This window comes from Kogia breviceps, chromosome 13 (assembly GCF_026419965.1).
Source record: "Kogia breviceps isolate mKogBre1 chromosome 13, mKogBre1 haplotype 1, whole genome shotgun sequence".
NCBI classification, from domain to species: domain Eukaryota; kingdom Metazoa; phylum Chordata; class Mammalia; order Artiodactyla; family Physeteridae; genus Kogia; species Kogia breviceps.
The window spans coordinates 80,913,981-80,920,409 of NC_081322.1; positions in this window are offsets into that span (position 1 = coordinate 80,913,981).

The following is a 6,429-nucleotide window of genomic DNA, read 5'->3' on the forward strand; positions in this document are numbered from 1 at the left end:
TCCCTAGGCATAACAGCAAAATCAAAATAGTTATTAGATCAAACATCCAGCTTTGTCATTGTCTATCCTAATCTTAGTAATTAAATTTCTGATTTGTGTTTCCATCTTTGAAGTCTTTTCAGTATCATAACCCACTTGGGCCTAGAAAATCCTGAGTGTCTGTCCCAGGATTCTGACCAATACAGTACTCAATCGCTGTGTCTTGGATATTTCCACCTGACACTTCAGCCTCTCTGCTGGAACCTCCCTGATATTTCTTCCCTTGTGTAAGTCCATTGTCATGTCTCATTTTTTCTGGTCCTCCAGCATTGCTATGTTTTAGCCAATCCCAACCTGAAATCTGGCTGCCTCTTCCTTGAAGCTTTCCTTGTAACTGCTCCATTACATGATTTCACCCCTATCTTGCCCTCCAGGGAGACCCAAATCGTTGTTTAATTCCCATTCTTCTTAACCTTCGTGGCGATGACCAAACTAATGTTATATTAAGGTTATTTTTATTATGGCTTAGCTCATTTCCAATAAATTGCAAAGTCCTAGAAAGCAAGAGCCATGCTATTTCATATTTATGTTTTCCTAAATCCCATTGACTTACAGATGCTTTCACACAGAAAAATGTATCTTGAAATACAGTTGTTGTATGATCCAGCAATCCCACTCCTGGGCATATATCTGGATAAAACTATAATTCAAAAATATACATGCACCCCTATGTTCAGAGCAGCTTTATTTACAATAGTCAAGACATGGAAAGAACCTAAATGTCCATTGACAGGTGAATGGATAAAGAAGATATGGTATATATATGTACAGTGGAATATTACTCAGCCATAAAAAAGAATGATATAATGCCATTTACAACTACATGGACAGACTAGAGATGATCAAACTAAGTGAAGTAAGTCAGAAAGAGAAAGACAAATACCATATGATATCATTTATATGTGTAATCTAAAATATGACACAAATGAACATATCTACGAAAGAGAAACAGACTCACAGATATAGAAAGCAGACTTGTGGTTGCCAAATGGGAAGAAGGCAGGGGAGGGATGGACTGGGAGTTTGGGACTAGCAGATGCAAACTATTATATATATAATGGATATATATATATATATATATATATATACACATATATATATATATCCCTATTGTATTACACAGGGAACAATAGTTAATATCCTGTAATAAACCATAATAGAAAAGAATATGTAAAGGAATACATATATATATATCACTGAATCACTTTGCTGTACATCAGAAACTAACAAAACATTGTAAATCAACTATACTTCAATTCAAAAAGAGAAAAAACGTTTTTAAAAATAATAGATTAATTTTGTCTCATCATCCTTCTCTTATCTTTCTCCTTGTACCTCAAAACCCCTCTGCTTCAGTCAAACCTGGATATTAAGTACTACTGAGTCTTAGTTTATATTGCTTCTCCAATAGGGAAAGAAACACCAAAACAACAACAGCAAAAGCTTCCTTTTTGTTTCTGTAAATCATACGGTTCTTCTCAGGTATCTTATGTATTACATCTCCATGAGGCATTTTCCCACCTACCTTACAGCTGCTTCCCAGTTTGACATCTCTTTTTCTACTCAAACTGTTAGGCTTTATGTATCAGCCGAGTCCTCCTTTTATCCCTTTGCTCTCTAAACAGAGTAAGGGCAGGTAGATGCAAGAAAAAAAAACTTCACAAATGTAGCGCTGATGAGCTAGGTTTTTGGTTATTTGGGGGTGTTTTGAATTTTTTGTTTTGTTTTGCTTTGTTTTTAGTGGTGGTGATAAATTTGCATTGATCTATTCACACTGCTTCATATTGCTACTCTAGTTAGTGAATTTGAAAAATGGCTAGGTGGAACTCGGGTTACATGGTTTGCTCATAGGATAGGGAAAATCAACTGACCCATGGGAAAACAAAAATTAAATAATGTTGCTTCATTATAAGTTGGCAAACTACTCTCTGTACCAAGAAAAATTCTCATCTATTATCATAACATCTATTTTATGTATTTCAGGGAAGCCTCAGTTGCAAACAATGGAACCCATTCAGTTTTATTTCTGTGCATGTAGTTATCAGGGAATCAGATATATAATAATCTTTGATTTGTTGTGTTCACATCATGTGCACAAAAGTATTGGATAGTATTATCTATCCTTCATAAACATTAGTACTGCTGATTTGGTTACTATCAGTGATATTACCAAGGCTACATAGGTCAAAACAAACACTGCAATTTTTCTCTTCATACTCGGCACATGGTCCACACAGGCAAGGAAGTGGAGGGACCCTCCAAAATGTAGGCATATTATTCTGTAACCTCTACCCACATCAGACAAATGTTCATTAAAATCCTTTAAAAATGACAGGATTACACTCACAGAGTTATCAACAAGAGATAATGCCTTCATAGTGAAACAAAAATTCAGATAAATAAAAAAAAACAAAAACTGAGCTTCTGAGTTGAAATAGAGATTTATTTTGACTAAAATATTCAACCCTTGGTCTCAAGTGACAGGTTTCAAGGGAGACAGAATTCTGTACTGTCCTCCCACTCCTGAAATGACTGTGTGGTCTTGAACTGTTTATTGTGTTTTGCCGAGAAAGGTTTATTGTGTTTTGCAGAGAAGGCAATGTCAATAGGAAGGCTAGCAATACCCCAGGGAGGGAGTGCCAATTGCAAAGGCCAACTTTGAACAAAGAACTAGGTACCAAATCTTTATACACATCAAATTTTTCCTTAGAAATTAAATATTCATCCAGTTGATATTGTGTTTTTAAATTCTTTTAAGTGGTGTGCTGTTTATTGTGGCCTACTATGTATTTGTTAAGCAGCTCATAGTTTATTATAAATACCTTTACCTCATTTGATTTCCCCAATACACTATAAAATAAGCTGGTAGCATCATCAGTCTTACCTGAAGAGAGAGGAAAAAAATATGGGTATTGGAGGAACAGGGAAAGGATACATCAATGGAAACTGGCAGAGCTGGAAGACAAATTCACATCCCTGACACACTGGCTCTTTGGGGTGTTACTGCACTGCTTTCTGGTGTTTAAATGCAAAAACAGTTTGCCTCAAAAAACTGAATGCAACATGGAGGTTTTGACACATTTCCTATCTTAGAGCAATGGCATCTTCTTTTGCTGAAAGAGTTTCCTTAGGAATTAACATTTATATCCTCCTGATAAGATACCACTTATTTTATAATACCACTCTGGAGTGCATATTATAGACAAGCAATAATATGCCTTTGCAGTTAATGGCACTCAGTCAAAATTACCAGGGCATGTCATTATTAGGTCATAATACCCACCCCGGAGTGTCTTACAGCTTAATTGTTCCCTCTCCCATTCCAGAAACCAGCAAAAGACATATTTTACTAATATTTCTGCTTTGTTAATAGTTCAGAATGGATGAACACATGTGTTCTGCCTGCTCTGTGAATCAAACATGTATCCAGAAATAAATGCAGGTCTCATAATCCCCAATTCTAGCTTGCATATTTTGCTACAAAATGTTTGGCATGGCTCTGATACTTCTCAAAGTGAAGATTTAGTATGCAATGTCTGTCTAAATAGTCAGACTCTGAAAACTCATGAGACTTCCCCTTCTGCCAATGTCCTCAGCATTTATCTCATGATCATCATCTGTTTTTCTGCTGAAAGTTTCCATCAAGAGAGTTGTATTTTAATCTGGACTAGAATCCACAATCGACTATTCCTAATCTTTTGAATATACAGCTAGTTATGTCTTAATGAGTATTTAAGCTTAGGATTTTTTCTTATCACATTCAGCAAAAGTCTTCAATCAGAATAGGAAATTCATCATGCAACTTTAGATTCTTATTTGTCTACCATAAAGTCATATTCTTCTTACAACAACATTTTAAATAACAAGCAAATGGCTGAGAAATTACAGGAAGAAGTAGCTGACCCAGGTGTGTGTGGTTCTAATGTATGGCTGGCTAGAAATAGAGGGAATTGGCTATTCAAATAAGCATGACATCAGAACCCACTACAAGGCATGTTCTTCAGGTGGTTTCATGATTGTATGTATATAGTAGTGACCCATGGGGTTGAATACTTCCCACTGCTTAAGAAGTGCTTAGTGAATGCAGTAGAAATTTGAGAAATTTGATCAATGAAACAAATGTAGCTGGGGAGCTATCTATGGGAAACGTCTCTTGGAAACGGTGTGGTGAAGAGAAATTGATTTGGGGTGGAGTTGTGTAATTTAGGTCCTTACCTTGAGAATAATAAGTAACATATAACAAGGAAAGAGATTGACTGAATAATTTTAAAACTTCCCATAAAACCCAGTTCCCAGATAGCTTCTCTGGTGAATTCTATCAAACATTTAAAGAAGAATGAATATCAGTTCTTCACAAGCTCTTCCAAAATTCAGAAATGAGGAGGAATACTTTTCAACTCATTCTATGATGCATGTATTACCCTGATGCTAAACCAGACAAAGACATCACTAGAAAAGAAAATTACAGACAAATATCCTTTATGAATACCGACACAAAAATCTTCATCACAGTACTACCAAACCAAGTCCAGACATACAAAAAGGATAATGCACCATGACCAAATGAGATTTATCCAGAATAAGTTGCAAAGTTGGATTACCATCTGAAAAACAACTATGAAACATATCATATTAAAAAAATAAAGGACAATATCGGCATTATCATATTGATAGACATAGGAAAGTTATGTGACAAAATTCAACATTCTTTCATGATAAAACCATTCAAGAAACTAGGAATTGAAGGGCATTTACTGAATCTGATAAAAGCCATCTACAAAAAAATTGATAGCTAATATTACACTTTATGACAAAAGACTGAATGATTTCCCCATAAGATCAAGAACAAGACAAGGACATCTGCTCTCACTATTTCTATTCAACATTATACTAGGAGTTCTAACCAAGGCAATTAGGCAAGAAAAAGAAATTTAAGGTATCTAGATTAAAAAGGAGGATATTAAAATATCTCTGTGTACAAATGACATAATCATATATAGAATATCCTAAGGAATACACTAAAAACTTATTGGGCTGGCCAAAAAGTTCATTCAGTTAGTGAATACATTGTTCAATAAAGTTCTTGGTGAAAAATGAAAAATATGTCTTATTTTTACTTAAAACTGAATGAACTTTTTAGCCAAACCAATATTAGAAGTAATAAGTTCAGCAGGGTTGCAAAATTCAATAAGTACAAAAATTAATTGTACTTCTATATATTAGCAATGCATGATCCAAAAATAACATTAAGAAAATAATTTATTTATAATAGCAACAAAAAGAATAAAATATTTAAGAATAAATTTAACAAAAAGTGCAATGCTTATAGTTTTGAAAACTATAAAACATTGTTGAAAGAAATTGAAGAAGGTCTAAATGAAAGATGTCTCATATTTATGGGTTGAAAGACAATATCAAATTAATCTACAGTTTTAACACAATTTAAATCAAAATACCAGCTGGCTTTTATCTTGCGGAAATTGACAAGTTAATCCTAAAATGCATACGGAAAGGCAAGGGAGCCAAGCTATCCAAAACAATCTTGAAAAGAAGAACAAAGTTGGAGGAACCATATTTTCCACTCTCAAAACTTACTAGAAAGCTGCAATAATCAAGACACTGTAGCACTGGCATAAGGATAGACATATAAATCTGTGAAATAGAATCTGGAGTCCAGAAAGAAAAATTTACATTTATGGTTAATTTTCAACAAATGTGAAAATATAATTCAATAGAGGAAAAATAATCTTTCCAACAAATTACATTGAGAAAACTGGATACCCACATGCAAAAAGATGTAGTTGTACCTCTACCTCACACCATACACAAAAATTACTTCAAAATGGATAATATACCTAAATGTAAAAGCCAAAACTATAAAACTCTTAGAAGAAAGTAAACAAATCAATCTTTGTGATCTTGGGTGAGACAAAAGCTTCTTAGCTGTAACACAGAAAACACAACAGATAAGAGAAAAAAATAGATATATTGGACTTCATTAAAATTTAAAATCCTTGTGCTTTAAATGTCACTATGGAGAAAGTAAAAAGACAGTCCAAAGACTTGGAAGGAAATTATAAAATATGGGCAAAAAATATGAATAGACTTTTTTGAAAGAAAATATACAATTGATCAGTAAGCACATGGAAAGGTGATCAACATGATTAGGCATTAGGAAAATACAAATCAAAACCACAAGAGATACTGCTTCACACCTACTGGGATGGGTAAAACAAAAAAGACAGACAATAACAATTGTTAGTGAGGATGTGGAGAAATTGGAACCATATATTGAGGATAGGAAGGTAAAATGGTACAGGCACTTTAGGAAACAGTTTGGCAGTTCCTCAAAATGTTAAACAGAGAGTTACCATTTGACTCAGCAATTCC